The sequence below is a fragment of the Lissotriton helveticus genome, chromosome 4_1 (genome assembly GCF_964261635.1).
Source record: "Lissotriton helveticus chromosome 4_1, aLisHel1.1, whole genome shotgun sequence".
In the NCBI taxonomy this organism is placed as follows: Eukaryota; Metazoa; Chordata; class Amphibia; order Caudata; family Salamandridae; genus Lissotriton; species Lissotriton helveticus.
Window position 1 is genome coordinate 585703432 of NC_136063.1, and position 23287 is coordinate 585726718.

Sequence of the window (23287 nt, forward strand, 5' to 3'; positions counted from 1 at the left end):
GGTTTCAAGTATGTCCTCGTAGTTGTATGCGCTTTGTCCAGGTGGACAGAAGCATATCCAGTTCCAGATTACACAGCCGCAACCACTGCCAGGCAGTTGGTTCGTGAGTTCTTTCCCCGCTATGGACTCCCTAGGGTCGTGTATTCAGACAACGGCCAGCCATTCTCATCCGAGCTTATGAAACATGTTTCCCTTCTGTTAGGGTACCAGTGGAAGTTCCATTGTGTGCGCCATCCTGAAGCAGCCGGTCTCGTAGAGAGACATAATCAGACTTTGAAAATACGCATTGCAAAAGTATGTAGAGAAAAAGGTGTAGACTGGCTCGTAGCTCTGCCAGTTGCTTTATTCTATATGAGGATGGTTGCACATTCCAGATCAGGTCTGTCCCCGTATGAGGTCGTATTCGGCCGCCCTCCAAACATGTGGGGTACACCTAGACCCCGTAGTATTACAGATGTTTCCAGTAATATGCTGACAGATTACCTAGCTTCCTTGATGTCTGCCCTACACTCTTGTCGTTCACAGGTTGCCGCCGCATTTCCAGACAACACCGAGGTGAAACCGCATGAAGTCGTTCCCGGTGATCACGTATTTGTCCGAAATTTTGATCGTTCAAGTCCGCTGGAGCCCCGTTGGAAGGAGCCTCGCATGGTATTGCTAACAACAAGGACCGCCGTCAAACTTGAAGGCAGGAAGGGGTGGGTCCACCTGAGCCACATCAAAAAAGTCCATGGATTACGAGAAAAGACTTTTGCTAAGGACTGCCTTATTCCTAAAGACTGCCTAAAGACAGACTCTGAACTCAAGCCTCCCCTGTTAGAGAAAACTCCGCAACAGGAGTATAAAAAGAAACTCCGGTCTAGTAAAATAAGTCAGCCAGTTTAATTGTCTAAGTCCCTCTCGGGTGAAACGGTTAGACAGGTTCCTGACATGTATGAGATAGACCCCCATAGTGAGAGAGTTAGTCAAAACTCCAAAAGATGTATTATTGTTCTATTTTTCTTGTTATTTTTGAGTCTTATGGTTACCTGCACAAGTTATGCTTTACATTTATGTTTTCCAATTTCACATGTACATATGTTTTCTAATGCTACATTAGAGCACACATTTAGTGATCTGCCTCCTCACGAGCTATCCTATCGTCTTGCTATGCGTAATAACACATTCATCCGAATGTTACACTATTCACATCAGAATGCCACTAATTGTTGGGTGTGTGGTCGACTCCCCCCTTTCCAGACTCCGAAGGGAGTTCTGCCACTCTTTCCTTATCCGTTCTCACATAATGGTTCATGTGGAGCATGGTCCACGTTAACGTCATCCTCGAATGATATGTCCCTTCTGAATAGAACATGTTTTCCAGACAAACAAGGTCTTTCCCATAGAACAGGGTTAGATCTAGAAAATGAAGTATATGATTTAGGTAATTATTCTTCGAATTTCATGGTCCTGAATGTTCAGTCCGATACTACTCCAGATTTACCTGCTATTTCAGTACTACCAGTCAAAGGCGAATTATGTGTCAGAAAGAATGGTTCCGCACATGTAGGACATAGTGATTGTACTACTATTGTCGAGTATAGTGACAGTGGGAAATCTATTTTCAAAGCCTCACGTCATTCTTATTTTGTTTGTGGTCAGACCGCATATGTTCGTCTGCCCCTCGATTGGGATGGAACATGTTATATTGCCTTCCTACTGCCACCAGTTTTCCTAGCCCCATCTGATTATCACAGAAACACACATCTAGTACACGTCAGACATAGAAGGGAGATCGAGTCCCCAATTGTCGATCAAACTGAAACTACTCTAGAACAGTATCAAGACTTCAATAAAGGTTTCTTTTTCTTTATAGGACCTGTCCAGAATAGTAAGTTAATACGTAGGTTAACCAGAACCCTTGAAGCAGTAGTGAATGAGACTACTTCTGCTCTAGGTAACTTAACTGAAGAGCAATATGCTATGAGATTTGTCGTGCTCCAAAATCGTCTCGTTCTTGACGTCATACTGGCCGATAGAGGAGGAGCATGTAGAGTCATCGGATCTAGTTGTTGCATTTTCATTCCTAATAACGCGCCGTCTGTTTATTCAGCTATAACCAGACTTCATAAAATTGCCCATCAGTTACACCAGAATCCAGGCACCTGGACATGGTCCGGTTGGTTCTGGAGTATCATATCTGCCTGGGGATGGAAAGTATTGTCCTTTCTAGGTATTGCAGTAATGATCATATTCAGTTGCTGCCTCTGTATACAATGTGGCCCTGCGATTGGCTACCTCTTGTATTCCTAGTCCTAAATCCCGTTCCAAGACAATTCGAGACGAGCAAATGATGCTATATGAAATGATAGATGGTATCATGAATATTGATGTTTCCTGATGGAAACGTAGGGCACAAGGAGGGAATGTGGAAAAGCAAATTTTGCCATGTTATATGTGCCTACGTGTTCCCCATCTTATGCTATATGTGCATGATCGATATGCATGTATTCCCCTATGATCGATTAAAGACGCAATTATAGTTGTGTCCATCTCTGGTATGCCAGTTTTCAGTTCTCGTGAAAGCAACGAGTATTAGGCCTATGTAAACCTATGTTGCCACGTTTTACAGTGTGCACGTTAATTCATTGAATTGTCCCCGTTTCTAGGCCTCAAAAGGGCCCGGACACCAGATTCAGCTCCTGTCTCCTGAACCCTCTCCGAGGAGCGATACAGCCCCCACCTGAATCCCTGACCCTTCACTTACATCCTGCCTCACAGTGCCCGGCTCGGCCTGGCTCTGCCTGCCAGTCTGCCAAGAGTATGTTATGCTTCCAGTTATCAGTCCAGCCCTCCTTCTCTGCATTCCTAAGCTACTGAATCGTATCAACAGTTTCAGTCATGGTCTAGCCTTTCTGTCTCCATGTAAGAGAAATACTGTATTAATATTCATAGAATATTCCTAGCACACGCAATACATGTAGAATTATGCACGCACCAGTCTTAATGTCTAGTAGCCTTTGCCCTGATAACTTTTGGATTCTATCAACATGTACTCCAAACACCAGATACCAGATATGCCTTAGGTACATGTCGCTCTGACACTCCAGACTTTAGTCTCCTCTTCTAGCGCAGAAGTCATAGCCCCAGTTCTCCCTGGTAACACGTCATTGCCCGTCTGCGCGCACCACTAGGTTAAAGGTCCCAGCTGCTCAGGTAGCCCCCTCCATGTTTCCGCCCCATTCATGACACTTCTGTTACGTTTGCATCACATGTCTATGTATACGCCCTGTACACGCCTTCTTGTTACATCATTTCGTCCTTATCTTTCGCGACTGCTACGAGTCACGCCTACTGCTACGCCTACTGTATTGAATGTAATGCAACTGTTTTAATATATATACTGTCCCTTATGACTAAAAGTTATCCCAGGATCCCAGATTCCCGATTTCCATTTTCCCTGGCAGCTGCCATCATTCTCGTGCAGGCTGTCCTGTTCCTGTCCCTTATGCCTGATTAAAGCCTGTAGACTCAAGATACCTCGAATCCTGTCTCTTATTTATTGAGCTATCTGTTTTATTCATTGTATTCCAAAAATAGAACCGGTAATTAATTATTTATTTACCACATTAATACGATCAATTTCTCGTGTTTTTTCAGCAGTTTCAATTTGCGTTACTTTCCAAGCTTCTTTGTAAGCAGCGTATATACCGGCGTATATGAAACGTTTTTGACGCTGTTTGCGAGGTCCCAGTATGAAATCTCGCAAGTCAGCACCGTCTTTAAGTAAAGTCAAGTGTTGCTTAATTTCAGCCAGTGTGGATTTCTGTAGCCACTCAAGGCATAGTTTCCCTACACTGTATGTTGTAACAATCCCTGGATGTTGTCTCTGGGAATATCTCGGGTCTGGCCTGGTCTGTTTGAACCCCTGTGTTTTGTTCAGGAATCTATCTTGACAGTTATTTGTGTCTGTGGGCCAGATCAACCATTTTTTCCAATCAGGATTTGTTCTGTTTTGGTGTAAAATATGGGATACGTCTATCTCCACTTCTGTAGTGCTAATACTATCAGGTATGGGCTCTGGAATAGACGGTTTGTTTAAGTCTTTTATCTTGGCTAAACCAAGACTAGTTTGTTGAATGGTGTCATGCAGGAATATTATTTGTTCTGGGATCATGCAGGCTCTAAATAATGCTTCTAGACCTTGTACCTGCCAGTCTTTTGAACCCCAGATGGTTTTTGTTTCAGTGTTGTTTTTCCAAAATTCAAAACCAAATGTAGACATTTTGTCATAACATTTTTCTGAATAAATCAATTTAGTATTTGTCAACATTTTTTTCATTCCTGTCTTATTCAACATTTTGAAATAAAACGTTTCTGGATCACTGTTTTTAAAACCTGAGAAGTATTGGAATTTCTCATAAAATGTTTTCGAGCTGCCTTTTGGCGGAGTTGGACAATGTTCCCATTGGTTATAAGTTAAAACATTTCTAGGTTGAGCAGTTTTATGCAAATAGTGATGACCAAAATGATTATAACAATACAACTCTTCATAATTTGATGAACCCTGTAAATAATCATGATCTGTGAATTTAGCTGACATTACTAAACCTGACATCATATTATTAATATTTTCAAAGTCCCAAGTACTTGGTGTCACAAAGTCACTTAAGGAAACCTTAAACTGGGGTGGATATTTCAAGAACTCAATTGGCCATAGATTTCATAATCAGTTTTGTCCCATGCTACCCCACCGGGTATTGGATTGGCTGTGATGTTCACTGATGACAGTTCTCTTTTCTCGATGTGAGAGGATCTGTGAGGCTTTAGGACCAAGTTGATGTTCTGACTTGCTGTGTCCATTGTACTATATTTTCCATCAATAAATCTACCCAAACATAAAACCATGATGAGCCAAAGCAGGAGGAAAAGTACACCTAACACAATCCAAAATTCAATCCATGGTGAAATCAGATATGTTTCTTTTAGTTGATGAAAAAGTTCAGTCAATTTTTCTTTGAAAGTTTTTGTTGCTGGCGTTTCTTCATGTTCACTTGGATCATCAGAAAAATCATCGAAATTGATGAAGTAGCCAGATGCAGTTCTGTCAATTGTTGAAATTGCTTCCGGATTTTCATTAGCCTTTTGATCTTTCTTTGTTTCATTAGCATAGTCTGAGGCTACATCGTTGTAGACAGGTGTTTCTTGACGAACTGTTGCAATTTGAGTTTCAAGAGGCACAAGTTCCATGGCTTTGTTGCATAGTCCTTTTTTATTCACTGCAGGTTTATCAAATGTGATTAGTCTCTCATTTTGAACCTCTTGGATTGTAGCAAGATTTGGTCTTCTGCTATTTCTTGGGAGTCCACTGGGCCTACTACTTATTATTGGCCACATGATAGTGGTTTTACCAGGTCGATGGATACAGCTCTGTTCTCCTTTTTACCAGCAAGGGGCGGTAGTTCTACTGATCTTGTTCCGCTGACAGCTAAGACAGGTACTGCTTTTCTGTAAGAAGGCCCAAATTCCTTCTTCACCGCGATCTTCTCTCTGACTAGATCCCCAATATTTGGAATCCAGAAAGGTCTTGCTGGGACAGGTGGTTTTTCTTCAGTGGTCGTTGGCTTTAACTTTATGTTACTTAGACTTCTTCTTGTTTCATTTAAGTCCTGTAAAACAGCCAAACGGTCTTCGATATCAAAGGCTTTTTCTTTCACCACTGAAGTGTGACAATCTAAGTCCTGGATTTGCATTCTAGTGCCGAACAATAGTTTGTGTGGAGTGATACCTTTTAGAGAATTTCTTGGCAGATTGTTAAGACTACGTTGGGCACTTGTTAGATGTTTGACCCACCCATCACCCAAACCTAATACCCTCGCCGTTATAGATTGCTTTATGTCACGGTTTTTTCTTTCCACTACCGCATTTCCCTCAGGATGGAAGGGAGAAGAGTACCGCAATGCAATGCCCATGCTGGCCATGGCCTCCTTGTAAGCCCGAGAGCTAAACGCAGGACCCTGGTCAGAATGTAGCATGCCAATTGCGTATGTGCCGATAAAGACTCGCAAATCTTTTAGAACAGTTCTGGCGTCAGCCGAGCGCTGGAGCCACATCCAAATGAATCTCGTGCAGGAATCCACTGCGTCCATGATATATTTATAGTTGCCACCCCTTTGTAAGGGACCACAGTGGTCCAGGTAAACACACGCTAATGGTTTATCTGAGATTAGAAGGGGCGTCTGTGCTGGTCGTTTACTGTTGATACTCTCATTCTTTGGCATATTTCACATTCTAGAACATAGTTCCTAGTTTGTTTTCTCATGCGCGGCCACCAATATCTCTGTTTTAATAATGATACTGTGGCAGAAACACCAGCGTGTGCAGAAGCGAGCACTTCGTGTGCCGCTAAAATTAGTCCTAACCTGTGTTCCATGTTTGGAATTGCCCTATCCCCCACTCCAGGGATTTGAGCAAAAGGAACATTATTCGCATCAGTTATGTATGAGTACTTTACTGGAAAGCCTTTCGGGAGTGTTTTTCTATAAATTTTTTACTGACGCACTGACAGCTTGCATTATATCGCTGTCTATTTTTGTTTTTGACCGGGTGATAGCAGCTACGGAAGGCGTTTGCACAGCTGCCTTCGCGGCTTCATCAGCCAATGAATTCCCCGCAACGTGAACACCATCACGTTGATGACTCAGTGTATGTATCACATGAGTCTTTTGTAGTTCTTCCTGTAAAAGAACTACTTGTTCCCAAAGCGTTTTATGCTTGATTGTGCCACCTTTTGCATCTTTGAAGCCGTTTTGAACCCAGTTCTGCAAGTATTCATTGTAAGACTGAACGCAGTAATACAAATCGCACACTATTAGTGTGGGGAATTCGCGATCGGTATTTTCAAGCGCCATCCTAAATGCCAGTAGTTCAGCTCGCTGAGCTGTACAATATCCTAGAGATTGGGTTTTAGTGACCAGTGGTCTAAATTTTCCTACATGCCAACGACCTTTTACGATCGCGCACGCAGCACTATATGCTTGTTTACCCCCAACTGCGGGTTGTGCTGATCCGTCTGTATATATTATACAGCAGTAATGTCCCAGAGGCAGGATTTCGGTCGGCAGAGGACATTCATATTCATCTTGGAGAAATTCTTGTGTTTTTAAATCAGGATAAAATTTGTATACTACGTCTGTTGCAGCAAGAGAATTAACCCATTGTATCCATCTCGGATGTAGAGCTTTAGCATTTGGAATGCTTGCTCTTGTTACTGCTACTAGGGCAGGTACTGGTGTAACGATTATTTTTCGTTTACCTTGTGCCAGGGCTCTTTCTTTTACTACAGCAGTTTGAACCGCTGTCAGAATTTTTTCAGTTGAACTGAATTTCATTTCAGCCTGTGTGTGCAAGTGTGATTTGTAAGCTATTGGTACCGTTTCTCCCTTATTAGAGGTCAGGTACGTGAATCCGCATCTTCCTGGGATGACTCGGATTACAAGGTTGCGTACGTTTTCGCGTGTTTGCAATTTTGTTTTAGTTAACATGTCTGTTTGTAATGATCTTAAAATTTCTGTGTGTTTCTGAGTCCAATTGATTGGTTTGAAATCAGGTTTTATTAATTCGTATAGAGGTTTAACCCTCTCTGCATAATTTAGAATGTATGTTCTTCCGAAATTCAGGAAACCTAGAATTGATTGTAAGTTCTTCAGCGTTTTTGGAGCTTGGAGTACAGCACACTTCTCTAAGAAGTTGTCTGCTAGGCTTTTGTCTTCACTTGATAATTCATATACTAAAAACAGGACAGTTAGGTGAGCAATTCGTGACTTTTTAAAGTTGAATTTATACCCTTCAGCTGCGAACCCAAGTATTATGGTGTTCACTCTTTTTAAGTGAGTCTCCAGGTCATCGTCTGTGAGATAGATGTCATCGACATAAGATAATGCCTCATCATCATATATTTGTAGTAACTCTGTTACCCTTGCTGAGAATAATCCTGGGCTATTCTTGAATCCCTGTGGGAGTCGACAGAATTGTTTTTACGACCCCATTGTTGAGAAAGCGGTCAAATACCTGTTTTCAGGTGCAATGTTTTGACAAAAGAATCCATTAGAGATATCTAATGTCGTTTTATATTTTTGGCGCACAATGTTATTTATTAGTGCTGCACTGTGTGAGTTTTGTACTGCAAATGTTTTGCATCAGGAGTTTAAGTGTCTGTAGTCCAAAACTAGATGATATGAATCGTCTGGCTTGGAGACAGGAAACAAAGGATTGTTCATTTGTGAGGTGCATGTTTCAATCACCCCCTGGTATTCAAGTTGATCTAAGATCTCGCTGACTTGTTTTTTAGCTTCTTGCTTAACTGGGTACTGCCTCTGTGCAGTAGGTGGATTGTTTAACTGGATTTTATGGTGAGGAGAATCCTCATCCCATCCTACATGATTTTTATATAATGCAGGGGCTTGGGCTACTGCCCATTTTCTTGCAAATGTGTATTTTTTATGAATTGGAATTTCATTTGAGAAGGCAGGCATAATCATTTCTTCGCCATAAAGGCACTCCCTGACAAACTCTGGTGACCAGTCTTTCTCAGCTAACAAGATGTCATAGCCTTTCGAAAGGTTATCCCAAAAGAGACCCCTTACTTTCCTAGTTTTGTCCCCCTCTATACGCAATGTTATTTCGTATAATTTATGGGGTTTGCTAACTCTGGTGTCTACAGTTTCCACCTGAATGTATTCATTCGTGTCCACTGTATCAAGAAGATTCATCAGGATCGTGCGAGCTATGGTTACTTCTGCTGCGCTGTCTAGCATTCTCTGGGCCCACTCTTAGTTTTTCAGTTGTGTCCTCAGAATCCTGTGCATGTTTAATTTTAATACTAGCTACCTTCTTCTTTGGAAATTGTAATTTTTTACTTTGATGAGCAGGTCCTTTGTTTTTGGACTTGACTTGCTCTTCTTTGTGTTCTGACCGTCCTCTTCTTTCCGATTTCTGTGAGGAAGTCTGAAAAGATCGAGAGGGACGTGTATCAATATCTTGATATCTGTCAGGTTTTCTCAATTTATCCCGATCTCTAAGGTTATATCTTTTCTCAGAGGGCTCCCTTTGTGGAGACTTGCCTCCTCTGTCTGGAGATCTATCTCTCAGTTGAGGAGACCTTCATCTGGACTGGAATCGTTGTTCTATGGGAGGGGATTGTTTATTACCATCCCAACTCTTTTTTGGAGTGTTCAGATTATTTTTAATAAATGTTTTTTCAGGATTTTCAGTTAGTTGGGGTTTTAGTGGTTTCCCACCCAAACTATCTCTACCTAGTTCTTCATGGGATTTTTCTATGATTCTGGCAAGTTCAAATGGTTGTTCTGCTATGTCTGTTTGTTTCAATTTCTGACGGATCACCACAGATGCTGCTGCTCCTTTTATGTTGGCTAGTAGTATAGCCGAGACTTGCTTAAAGTCTTTCAGTAATTTCATACCTAGAGTTTAAAGCAGGTTCTGGACCGTATTCATTTTGAATCTGTCTTAGTACATCTGGTATAACCGCCATGGACAGAACACCATGTGTTTTTGTGTATATTGAAGCAAAGACTGTGCCCCAAGTGTCACAGTCCTCAACATGTGGTGCGATCCCCATTGGAAGGCAGATAGTCTGAATTCTGTGTTTTTCATGAGGTGTAGTATCAGGAAATACTGCCTCTATTTGAGTGATTATTTGTGCTAACCAGAATGGAATTTGTTCCCGTTTTGCGGGTATTTTGCCAATGGCTGATTGTATATTCTGTGGTGTGATTTTATTTGTGTTCCCCTGGTGTGGGGTGTGCTGTGGAATTTTTATTGCTGGTTGGACTGTTGAAGTCCGCATGACACATTGGACCAATTGTCTATGTATTTTAATTAGTAGTTTTAGCTGAGCTAAAAGTTCCCGGTCTGACATTTTTTCAATGTCGGGATGTGGTGTGTAGCTGGCTAGAACGGGCCAAGTGGCTCCTGGTCTACCTAGTGGACCTAGCCTGGTGATGTGATTTTGATGTTTTAGGGCGCCATTAAACCAGAGCAGGTGCTCTTGGTAAGTTAGTGGGATTTCAACACCCTCGAAAGGAACGTATTCATCCGGAGGTTCCTCTATTTTGTAATAGTGGAAATCTTGTGTTGCAGCGTTTGCTGCTGGAAAATGTTTCCATGAATAGAATACCTCTGTCTTCCGATTTTCATGGGCCTCTACCACAAATATGACTGTACCACCTCTTGATGATAGTCCATTTTCTATAAGTTTAATAGTTATAGTTCTTCTTACATTGACCGGAATGATTATAGCATTCGGGTCATTCTGTTGGAGAGTTGTGTCATCTAACAACAGTTGAGACGCTAAAGCACCTCTTTCTTCATCACCTTCCGGCATTTTACCGACAGAAAGTTTTGTTGCTTTGCAGAGCAAGTTTCAAGGACACAAAGATTAGGTGCACAATATTTTGGAACACTGTATCCTTCAACGTTGACTAAACCAAAAACTAATACATAGGAATCTCTTCCTACTAAGTTCCGGCGGATATTAACCTTTTACCCACTCCAGACGTCTTTTGGAGTTTTTACGGAAAAAGGGGTCTGTGTGAAAAGCACGACTGAGTTACTCTAATGTCTTGAGTTAGATTATCGCCTTACCAAACGTTGGGCGCCATGTAGTGTAGTTCCTATATTCCCAATAGGCTCTGCGCATTGGAATAACATAAACAGCAGTTTAGACGTAGGACTGAGGTCATCTAGGTCTCTACTATGTTAGACTTAATTAGGTTTGCCAGCTAGCTCAGCGGTCACTAGAAACTTTCTTGAATGAACAGGAAGGAGTTAACTTTCCTGAATAGACAAGAAGGGATTAGTTTCTGACAACCGCATAAACATGACAACTTTACTCCCTCAGAATAAAGAGTATATCTCTAGAGTCGTGTGAAAACAATAGACAGCTATTTCACTCAGTCAATCGTGCATGCTTAGTTTCACCAGAGTGCAGAGAAATAGAGAGACGGGCGTTTTCAATAAAAGTTGTTATTTATTGAGCAGTCTTCTTTCTCATGCAAGAGAAATGAGTTGCCACAATTGCAATACTTATGATGAAGTAGAGTGCATACAGTAAAAGGAGTATTATGAAATAATACTGTAAAAGCATTGATATGGTTTCTTATCCATATGATACTTTAAAAAGGATAAAATATATACATACATAAAAACATTGACTAACGTACTCAACTGATGCTTCTAAGATACGCCTACCCCAGTGTACCTGACCTAAGCCTAATACGTGGGAAGGAGTAAGTAAGTTGCAGTTTAAGTTAAGTTGGTTTTTGCCAAGAATCTGAATCAAGAATTCTCTTAAGGTTTTAATCAGCTCCATACCTTGGTTCTAGAATGAAGGAGGTCTTGTATCTCTCTCTCAGGACTCGATCTCCCAGCAACCCGCAAGGGTGACTGGAAACACCGGAGCTGGATTTCTCGGCAGGAGAAAAGACAGCGTCTCTCTCAGTGCGTCAAATGGGAGGGTCGGCTTCCTTCGGCTCTTGCATCAGCTGTGCGTCGGGCAAGTAGATAGCCGCTCTGCTCCAAACCACCGTGTGTTTGCTTAAGGCAACGTTGGTATATTTATACCTGGAAGGTGCCGGGTTTGACGTAAGGTTGGACATAAGACGTCACTAAGAACTAACAGTTCTTTCTGGACTCCAGGAGTTCTTGTGCAAATCAAAACAAAAGCAGGGGGAATTCCCGGGCTGCTGGAGGCTTGGTTTGTTTAAAGAACGCGTTGTACTTTCTAGGAGTCTATAGGAGTAGCCTCACCGTATTTGGACTGCATTGGCTATGACTAAATATGGACATGATTCTTATGCCTTTATAAGGATATGTTTTATTATAACCACATAAGGGCATGAATCAGGGATATCTTGATTAGGGTCCTAGATAGATTCACAACATGACTCAACTCTTGGTTGATTCGTAGTCCTTGAGTGTTCTGCGGAGTACCCCCTCTTCAGTAGAAGAGGCCACAACAACAAACAACAATGGGCTGTAAGCTCTTCTCTTAATACTGCTTTTGCAGTCGGAGGGTGGGTATTCCAGGTCTGTTTCTTGCACCCAGTTTGGGGTGGTTCCCCTTTCAGATGTCCTGGCCTGACCACTTGCCAGGCCTGGCCGGTGTCTGCAAGAATGCTCTGCCCGGCAGGACAGTCTCCATGTGGAATACCCGCCGCAAAAGCTAAACGAGGTGAGAGCAAGGTGCACCCAGTATTTACGACCTTACTTCACAGAGATCAGGAAGAGACAAGAATCTGTGCGCTTCAAAGCACTCTTCGCTGTTAACAGATTCTGCAGGCCTCACCCTGTACCGCTTGCTAACCACCAAGTGGATGCTATAATGAGTAATTCCAGTCCCATCTATCAGGAATGGCACCAGCACATCTGAGCAAAGCCTATCGTCTCTTTCCACACCATATTTTCTGGTGCTCCTCCTTGCACCTAGGAGAGTCCTGCAATACACATATGCTGTCATGAGAAAACCAACCTCTCCTGTATGTTGTACTCTGGTTCAGGTTGTGGGCTTCCAAAATAAAACCTGCAGGCTGGCAACACTTCTGCAAGGCATACTACTGCTTCTAGCATACACGCACAACCCCTGAAAATTTTTGTTTAGGATTCCAGGTTCATCGTGAGCAGCAGAATTGTAGGTCAATGGGCCAGTAGGCATGCACTCATATCTCTCAGTTAAAAAGCCTGTCATTATAATTCACTGACACAGTACGCTGCCACCCCGTGCTCCATGCGATAAACCCATGATGGGAGTGGTATGGTTTTGACACTGAGGGTACGATTGGTGTGCCCCTACTACTTCAGGACTAGGTCAGAACCTAGTATTGTCCTCAGACTAGGCCCAAGTCAATGCGCGCACATTGGATTTCTGTTTTCTCTAGTATTGGGGTATCTTTCATAGATTCACATGCTTGAAAATCCAATACTGGATAACTGCAGTTACAGGTAAGTAACTTATTTTCTTTCATGACCAAAATCAAAAAAGCGGGGAGCACATGTATAAAGTTAAGGCATGCAGGGTAGGGGGCACACTGTACATCATGCAGGGAACATTCCTGTCCCAACACATGCCATTTCATCCTTTAGACAGCTGCTTCTGGAGACTACAGACACTCAAAACAGTCTTCCTGATTGTCATCACCTTTGCGACTGCACAAGTCAACCACAGGCGCGCTCGGTGCAACCGCCCCACATCCTTCTTTTTGGATAGGTTATTTCAAGAGTCCGGACAGGCTTCTTACTCAGAGTTGTTGGACCTTTCCGTGATAACCAATCTAACATTCTGCCAATGTTTTTCGCTCCACCTCATCCTACCAAGAAGGAGAATAGACTCTCTTGACTCTATCCTAGAAGAGCATTGAGCTTTTACATTGATCGTACAAGCAACCTTCATGAAGATGGGCAGCTCTTTGTAGGGTTTTCAGGGGCAAATGAAAGGAAGATGGTTCATAAAGAACCTTGCTGCAAGTTGCGAACGACGTCGAGGCAGAGGTCTCCGTCGGTGTCAGTCCCTGTAAGTTTCTCTCAGTCACCTTCATCAATGTCGAGAGCAGGCTCCCACCGTTCCATCACCAGGTCTGGTTCCCCAGAGGTGGTTATTTCATCCTCAAGTTGCCAGGACGCTCCCTCTGGTCATCAACGTCCAGTAGAAAAGGCTCATCAGGAAGGACGGAAAGCTACACGTTGTTCTCCTGTTAGAGTGGAGGGGTCTCCATCCATTCACCTCTCTCCCAGATGGATGCGACCATTACAACTCTGAGCTGATCATACACAGGCGGCAGGTGTTCGACGGAGACCAGTCCTGTTCACAAGTGCCCTCTGGCTCGCCTAGCACGAGATGCAGATCTTTCTCCGCCAAGAAGAAGAGCTCGTACTCGCTCTCCTGCACCACCATCTAGGAGGAGATCAAGTTCACGCAGCAGAAGGAGAAGACGCAGGACTCCAACGCCTTCCACCTCCTCAACATACTCCTCAAAAAGAGACTACTCGGCCACCCTTACTGACAGTCCACCGTCAAGGATCTCTCCGGTGGACGATGTAAGCACATTTCAGGACGTGCTTTCCAGGTGGGCTACCAAAAGGAACATTCCTATGCCTTTTCAGCAGAGTACTTCTTCGGTCATTTTCAAGACTTTGAACCAAAAGACGTCCTCTCGCCCGTTACTTCTTTTGGTACCGGGACTTTTTAAACCGGTTATGGACATTTTTCTTATGCCAGCCACTCTCAAGACTGCACCGGCGAGAATTCTGAAGAAGTATCGTCCGCCGGAGGAGGAGGATCCCTCTGTCTTGAAGTCAGATCCAAAACCGGACTCTGTAATTGTGGTTGCCGCCAGAATGACCCACTCCGTGGCCTCCTCGTCTTCAGTACCACCAGGCGAGGAGAGCAAGGCACAAGACTCATCGGGGAGAAAGGTATGTGGCACTGCATCCAAGTCTCCAGTGCGCCAGCTCTATTGTGGCGTTACGATAGAGCTTTGTGGGACTCACTACAGCGTTTTACAGAACTACCCAAGGAAGACCGTAAGGACTTCGAGGAAGTTTTACAAGAGGGCAGCTTGGTGGCGAACCAAGTAATTAGTGCTGCGGCGGATGGAGCTACACTTTCAGCACACTCCTACGCCCACGGAATTTGTGCCAGAAGATCTTCATGGCTTCGCCATACAGCATTGAAGCCAGAGGCGCAATCCCGGATTCTCAACCTGCCATTTTCCGGTTCATTGTTGTTTGGCGCACATACTGATGAAGAGATGGCACGAATGAAGGCTGAGCTAGATACCCTGAAGACGGTGGGGCTGGAGAAGAGAAAAGAGTTTTGTTGCCGTTACTGCAATACTTATCGACGCTCCTTCCAACAGAGGGTTCAAACCCCTTACTGGCAAAAGAACCAAAACCAACAGGGTCAGCAGAAATCTCAGTATCAAAGCCGGCGATCCAACAGGGGAAGAGGAGGGAACCATCAGTACTCTACCTCGACAAAAGCTCCAGCCAAGCAATGAGTGTCCGCTTCCTCCATTACCGTTCATCACTCCAGTAGGAGGAAGTGTTGCGAATCATCCGCAAGAGTGACGAGCCATCACGAAGTATCAGTGGGTGTTGGCTACGCTGCAGAATGGGTACTCTCAAAGTTTGACGTCGTCCTCCCTCGAACCCTCCGGTACCATCATCCTGCTACCAGGTCAACATGCTGCAGAGGGAAGTGGGCATCCTTCTCCAAATATCAGCCATAGAGAAGGTCCCTAGGTCACAAAGAGGTTTATAAGTTTATTCCAGATACTTCCTGGTAAACAGAAAAGGTAAAAAGTCGGAATATAGACCCATTCTGGATCTGCGAACACTCAACAAGCCCATCAACCGAGAGCTATTTTGCACGTTGGCTCTCCACCAAAGATATCCTCACCTCTGCACAGGGGAGTGAATGTGTTCGCTGGATCTGCAAGATGCCTATTTTCATATACCGATAAATCAGCATCACTGGCAATATCTACAATTCATAGTCGGAACATCCAACTATTAATTCAAAGTGCTGCCCTTCGGACTGAAATCAGCTCCCCTGGTGTTCACGAAGTGCATGGCAGTGGTGGCAGCTGCTCTGCGACGCAGAGGCATCATCGTTTAGCCTTATCTGGACGATTGGTTGCTGAAGGGCCCCTCTCCCCAGAGTGTGAGGAACTATTTCCAACAGTGCCTAGGGCTCTGTCAAAAACTGGGCCTATACGTGAACTTCCAGAAGTCGACGCAGCAACCCACTCAAACAATCCACTACCTGGGGGCGCTGATAGACTCTGAGCGAGGAAAAGTTTTCCCTTCGGAGGAGAGACAATTATCCATCATTCAGAAAGGCAGACAGATTTTAAAGAGCAACCTGTCTTCGATGGCATCCTGCATTTTTCTGGTGCCCAATGCCATATTGAAAATGCGTCCTCTACAGCAGGATCTAGACGAGAAATGGGATCAACGGTCTTCTCGCTGGGAAGACAAAATCTGCCTATCACACGCAGCCAGATCCATTCCGTGGTGGAAGAAGGACAACCTCAGAGTAGGAGTACCATTCCATCAAACCCTCCTTCTCAGACTCTGATCACAGACGCATCCCTGAAAGGATGGGGAGCCCACATGGGGTCTCTCCAGACGCAAGGCCTATGGTCCGCAAATAAACAATTCTACCACATAATCCTGTTGGAGCTAAGGGCTGTTCATCTGGCTCTCAAGGCTTTCCTCCGTTCGATTCAGGAGAGTTCTATCCTAGTACAGACGGACAATACCACCACCATGTACTACCTGAACAAACAGGGAGGAACTCGCTCGAGGACTCTCACTTTGGAGGCACATACCCTTTGGCACTGGCTTCTGGTGAGGAATCTATCCATCACAGTAGTTCACCTGCCAGGAGAGCAGAATTCTCAAGCGGATGCCCCCAGCCGCCACTTCGAGGAACAGCAGGACCGGGTCCTCAACGACAAGGTGGTCGACGACATCTTCCAGGATTGGGGCCGTCCAAGCATAGACCTGTTCGCGGATGACGAAAACAAAAAATGCAGAGACTCCGCCTCAAGATACTACCGGCCAGGATCGAAGGGGAATGCCCTTTTGATCAGCTGGTCAGGGGCATTTGTGTACACCTTGACTATCCTGCCTCTCATCCCGAAGGTGGTGACCAAGCTATCTCACTCGGATACCACAATGGTACTGATAGCTCTGGACTGGCCGAGGAAGTGGTGGTACCTTCTACATCTGTCAGTCTGCCCTCACAAGAGGCTGCCGTGCAGAGCGGACCTGCTATCCAAGATGAACGGGAGGATTCATCACCCCAACCTTCCGTCACTGAGCTTGGCAGCATGGCTCCTGAGGTCCTCCAGTATGGATGTTTAGGTCTTCCACAGGACTGCATGACCATATTGAAAGAGGCAAGGAGACCTTCTACAAGACACTTTTATGCCTGCAAATGGAAACGTTTTTACATTTGGTGTATGTAAAATAATTGTAGTCCCACCAAGGGGCAGGAGGAGGTAGTTTTGCACTATTTGCTTCACTTAGCCAAAGCAGGTTTAAAATTCTCATCCATTAAAGTACACTTGGCTGCCATTACGGCATACAGGCGTTCTCCTTCTCAACCCTTGTTTTTTTAGTTACAGGTGGTGAAGGATTTCCTGCAGGGTTTCAAGAAGGTCTACCCTCAGGTCCGACCTCCTTCACCTCCTTGGGAGCTGAACTTGGTGCTGTCAAAATTGATGGGTCCACCCTTTGAGCCTATCCACATAGCAACCTTACAACACCTTACGTGGAAGGTAGCTTTCTTGGTAGCTATCACCTCAGCTCGCAGGATGAGTGAGATACAGGCCCTCTGTTCAAAAGAGCCCTACTTGGTCTTCCATCTCAATAGGGTGGTCCTCAGAATACATCCTTCCTTCCTCCCGAAGGTGGTGTCTGATTTTCCATTTCTCTTCCGACCTTTTTTCCCCAATACCCCCACTCCAGCTGAGAGGGCTCTACATTCGTTAGACCTTAAAAGGGTGTTGAAGTTTTATCTTGACAGGTCCAAACCATTGAGGAAGTCTGATCACCTATTTATTAATTATGGTTCGATCAGAACAGGTTTCCCAGCATCAAAGCGTTCCATCTCCAGGTGGATAGTCTCATGCATCAAATTGGCTTACCAGTTAGCACAGAAGCCTCTTTTGTCTGCTCCCAAAGCTCATTCCACGAGAGGAAAAGCAGCTAAGACTGCTTTTCTCAATAATGTACCGCTCTCTGAGATCTGTAAAGCAGCCACTTGGAGATCAGTACATACATTTACAAGGCATTACTGTCTTGACTCAGATACTAGAGCGGACACTCAAGTAGGTCAAGCCTCCTTGAGGAATCTGTTCAACAGCTGACTTTTCGGTTGTTGTTAACAGGCTCACTTTGTTTTCTCATTTGCCTGCAGGTGGAGGATGGGCTTGCTATTCTATTCAGTGCTTATGACTGTTGATGAGGATCCCCTGGAAGAGAAGGATAAGTTACTTACCTGTAATCCTAGTTCTCTTCCAGGGGTATCCTCATCAAAGTCATAAGCAACCCACCCACCTCCCCAGGCAAATGAGATTATTTCATTGTTAAATATTATCTTGGTAACCTGATCTTCAGGGTTACGCAAAGAACAACAGACCTAACTGTCGCCCCTGAGGCATGATGGGAAGCTAGGGGTCATGGCTACCTTAAAGGCACGGTGCCAGTTTTTGTGGAAGGTTGCTTTCATTTTCTAGGTTGGGTTACAATGCAGCCTGTAGGCTAACAGTGCCTGCTTATCTTTTGCAGTTTACTCATGAGATTTACTCATTAAAAACAGAGTTCAAGTGCTTCTTGCCCTCATGTGGTTTTATACAATATTATGTATATTTGCAAAAGCAGTTTGTGTTGTATTACATTGTTTAGCCTCCTATATGAGAGCTGCATTGATATTAGGATTTTTTATATATATATATATATATATATATATATATATATATATATATATATATATATATATGTATATATATATATATGTATGTATGTATATATATATATATATATATATATATATATATATATATATATATATATATATATATATATATATAGAGCTGTATGTATATATATATGTGTTTTTCATATAATTTTTTATTATTTCCGGGGCCCCTTTACATGGGCGGTGATTTTGATGAGGATACCCCTGGAAGAAAACTAGGATTACAGGTAAGTAACTTATCCTTCCAGGAGGCCCTGCTCCTCTGTACAAAAAAGTCAGACTTTGAGAACGCCGGGCGAACAAACTCAGCCATCGATGCCTCGCGGATGATGAATGGTGTCTCCATCTAGAGGTGGTGCAAGGTCTCTTACGCGACTGGGGAGAAACTTGCTTAGATCTATTTCCCACTGCAGAGAACGCGCAACATCAGCACTTCTGTGCGCTGGTGTCTAAATGAAATTCAGGCCTCCTGTATGCCTTCCAGCCGCTACCACTCCTACCCATAGTTTTCTAGAAGATCGGGAACAATCAGGCCCAAGTCATTCTAAGACCGTATACTCATGCTTTTGGGACAAGTTTGTGGCCTGGTGCACTGCTAAACGTGTTGATCTCCTCACTACACCTTTGTCTGATGTCTTGTTAGTTTTATTGTTAGCCCTGCAAGGCTTTGCTTTAGCCAAAGTTAAAGGATATCTTTCTGCCATATTGGCGTCCTTACTGTTGCCGATCAGCCATCCCTGTTCAAATCACCAGTTGCGGCCCTTTTTCTAAAAGCACTGCAACAAATGTTTCCCTCAAAGCCCTTCATTATGCCCCATTGGGAGTTTAATTAGTTTATTTCTTTTTTTTCTTTTTAATTTTTCTTTATTGAGGGAACGATGCGTAGTACAAATTGAGACTACATAGCATCCACAAGTAGTATAACAAATACAATAACCAGAAGCATAAAGCAGCAGATAGTTATGACATATTGCTAGGGGTCAAGGATGCCTTAAGGCACTAATGAAGTCCAGCAATAAAGATCCTGCCTTGCCCTTAGGTAGCTGGAATAGGGAGTGTGGGGTGGGGTTGGTTGGGGAGAAAGACATCCCCAGAAGCATTAACTTAGGAAGGGGGAGGGATTAGGCTCTATTAGAGGTTGTTCTGCAGTTTGCTAAAGGGTGGAGGTCCTTGATCCCATCAGCGGTGTTTAAATGTCAGCCATGCGAGATACCAAGGGTCCTCTCCACGTAAACCTTGTGAGTTAAATTGTAGAAACTAAAGGCAATGGTACCTGGAGATGTTGTAGGAGCCAATTACAGGTCTACGGGTCATCCAGTAAATTGCGGGTGGGCATCGTGTCTGTGGGCAGGGGAGGGAAGGCCAGATAATGGGGAGGGTAGGGGTCATGAGCCTTTAAGAATGTCCCTCCATGTATCCAGAAACTTGTGATCGGTTAAGCCTGGCTATAGTCCATTCATAAGCAGCCACCTTATGCAGTTCTTGTAGCCACTCGTTGAGCCTTGGACATGGGGGCAACCTCCAAAGTCTTAAAGTGCAAATCTTGTCGGAGGCCAGTGTCATTGTTAGACATGTTAGTCAAGTGGATTGTTGATTTGTGATGACTGGGCATTGAGCAGAGTTATGAAGAAGAGCTGTTTGTTTTTTCAATTCCTGTGTTAAGGTTATTGTTCCTCTGATTATAGTTGTGACAGAGGACCAATAGGTTGATACACCCCAAAGAAGATGAACAGTGTCTCTCTAACAATCTGCATTTCTCCAGCGCGTTGCAGTCGGGTGTAAGGAAGAACTACAGAGTTGTAGAGGCGACCAGTGCCATCGATGAAGCACCTTGAAGTAACGACATTTGAAGAGTTGTAGAGGCGACCAGTGCTGTGTTAAAGATCCTCCCAGTCATCCTCTGAGTATGCGACCTGCAGCCAGTGTGACCTCCATTCCTGTAGAGAGCATGACAGCAGGATAGAGCTCAGTCAATCTACCAATATCTGGTACAGCCTGGACACTGTCCCTTTATAAGTGCACCATCTCCATAGGTAGTCTATCAGTGGGGAAGAGGGTGGGTTTAGCGGGGTTTGTGGGGTACCAGGATAGTACGACGACAACGCCGGAAGTGTTGGTAATCCCAGAAGTGACTCATGTGTAGACCATATTGTTGTTGAGCGTCTGCAGATGATTTGTATTCCCCATCCTTAACTAGGTTGGAAAGTTGGTGAATACCTTTCGATTTGAATGACTCCCAGTTGAGTTCCCTCACCCCTACCAACAGTAAGGCATTGCACCACAGTGTGGCTTGTGCATATAAAGTATGGTTTATTTTTCAGTAGTTTATAAGCTGTCCTCCATGCCTGGTCAGACTCTTTGCGCCCCTGCACAGTTGCTCTCGGTGTCTCTCGACCATTAAACAGTATTCTTAGTGGCTATTACGTCGGCCAGAGGGTGAGTGAACTGCAAGCCTTTCTGTGCATCTTCCATACACCAACTCCTTCCCAGACAAGCTGGTTCTACACACCTGTGCCACTTTCCTGCCAAAGCTGGAGACGCCTTTCCACATTAGCCTACACATCACATTGCCAACCTTCTTTGCTCCGCCTCATCCTTCTAAAGAAAAGGAGAGACTCCATCGCCAGGACCCAAAAACAGTGCTACCGAGTGTATGATATGCTGTTCGTTGGGTTCACGGAAGCAACAAAAAAAATGGAAAGGTTGTGCAGAATCGGACCCTCTCCAGATGAATTAGGCTCTGCATCAAGATCTGTTATGTATTGTCCAGAAAGCAATCCCCTGAGGCCTTGTTCCATCAGAGCCAAGGCTGTGACTACTGCATTAGCTTGTGGCGTTCCCTTCCTGGACATCCGTCAGGCTCCTACATGGGTATCTCTGCTGCCTTGATAGTCCGGTCCAGGGCAACTGGCCCTATGCCTATTTGATCCTCCAGATTGTTCGCAGACCCTCCACCAGTGAGGTATTGCTTGGGTATCTATTCAAATGTAAAGAATCTGCGGCTAGAAGTCTCTAAGAAATTAACAAGTGACTTACCTTCGATAACACCTTATCTGGTAGAGACTCTATCTAGTTGCAGATTTCTTTGCTGATCCTCCCTTTAACGGTTTCTTATATTTCGAAGCTCCCTGTAGGTCCCAAATGTGTGCACACGGGTCCCTTAACTTCCTAGCGTGACTCTGTGTTTCTGGTATGAAAATAAACTGATGTCAAAGCTCTGGGGTGGCGCCTATATAGGCACTAGACACTTCCCATCTTGTGCTAACGCTGATGCGGTGCCGATCGGCGCCACCTACTGGCAGTCAGAGGTACTGGTCAAGATTTTCCAGATTCAGTCTTCTATATGGAAAATATTCTAAGGTAAAGAATCTATGACTAGGTAGAGTCTCTACCAGATATAGCGTTACTGAACGTAAGTAACTTATTCTTAAAGTTACAGCGGGATTCTCAGTTCGACTGGGGATGATTCAAACATGTGAATGTTTGAAAGACACCAACGCTGCAGAAATGTAGTTACTGGTAGGTAACTCCTTTATTCCTCCCTACTCACCTTTCAGACAGACGCCCGACAAAAGTATGCAGCAAGCCTGGAGGAGAGGACGACATCAACACAACTTTTCCTCTGAAAGACCCATTTATGCACCCATAAGCATCTGGTTTCAGGGTCCTACATGCTCTATTTTCAGAACACTCTCTGGAGAAAGAGTCATTTTCTGAAGTCTTCTTGGACCTTTGAATGCAGAGCTCATCCCAGAAAGCACCCCCAGGTCTGCGTTAAATATCATCATACTGTCAGAGCCAGAGAACTAATCAAGACCTTTTTCCTGGTTTGCTTTCTGTTTCTACATGTAAAAGCGAGCTGTCCATTCTTATGATAAATACCAGCCTAGGTTCTAATTGTAAACTAAGAAAGGTTTTACAGAGGAAGTTAATTTCCTGGGCAAGAGAGCCCTTTCTGATATGGTAGCTGGAAGCTCAGATGGACTCTATACCTCTGTAGTTTTGGAAAAAGGCTCATCAGTGCATTACTAACCTACAGCACCTCTCTCCCTGCATGGGGTATAGTGTGGGTGTTGGCTAACAGAATGTGCTGAAAGGCTTCTACCAATCAGTGGGACTCGAGCTCCTAAATACTGTAGATCAGACTATTGAACTATCAGATGACTCTGCGTCTACTGGCGGCTAGCAGACCACCGGCCCACTCACGGCAAACGTCCCTCCCTTAGCATATGAGTGTTGGGAGTGGCAGATTGCAGATGCCCTTCACCTCTGGTCTTGCTGTATCCTACCTCCGGAATAACAAGACCATATAATCTCCTAGAGGGATGGAAGCAAAGAGGCTGTCCCCTCCAGTGTGATAGGAATATGTTTCTGCGACCATTTTGTCCCATCTTCTTTGGCATGCCAGTGGCCTCCTTCACCTGGGAAGGTTATGCAGATGAAAAGAGTACCTGGGTTTCTGATGCACCTCGATGGTGCAGGGAAAGGGATCCTTCTGAAAGAATGCACCACAGTACTTTCCTTCTATGAATCTCTGGACGGCTCTCCATTTAGACAGGAGGGTGTCCGTAAACTACTATTTCTTCAGGTAACAGTTAAAAAAAAAAGTTCTTCACACTATGATATGAAGAAGAACCACTACCTTAGACACAGTGACTAGTATCGCTGAGATGTTGGATTCCTGCTGATGTATGTAAATTGTATTTACCTATTACCCAAAACCCTCTGCACTAGCTATGACTATCC

The 23287-nt window shown here is 44.1% G+C and overlaps 1 protein-coding gene across 7 annotated transcripts in view; it reads left to right on the forward strand.

Annotated features, from left to right (window-relative positions):
* The window catches only part of MYBL1 (MYB proto-oncogene like 1), a 673529-nt gene that overhangs the window by 422412 nt on the left and 227830 nt on the right, over window positions 1–23287 (forward strand). The window lies entirely within an intron of this gene.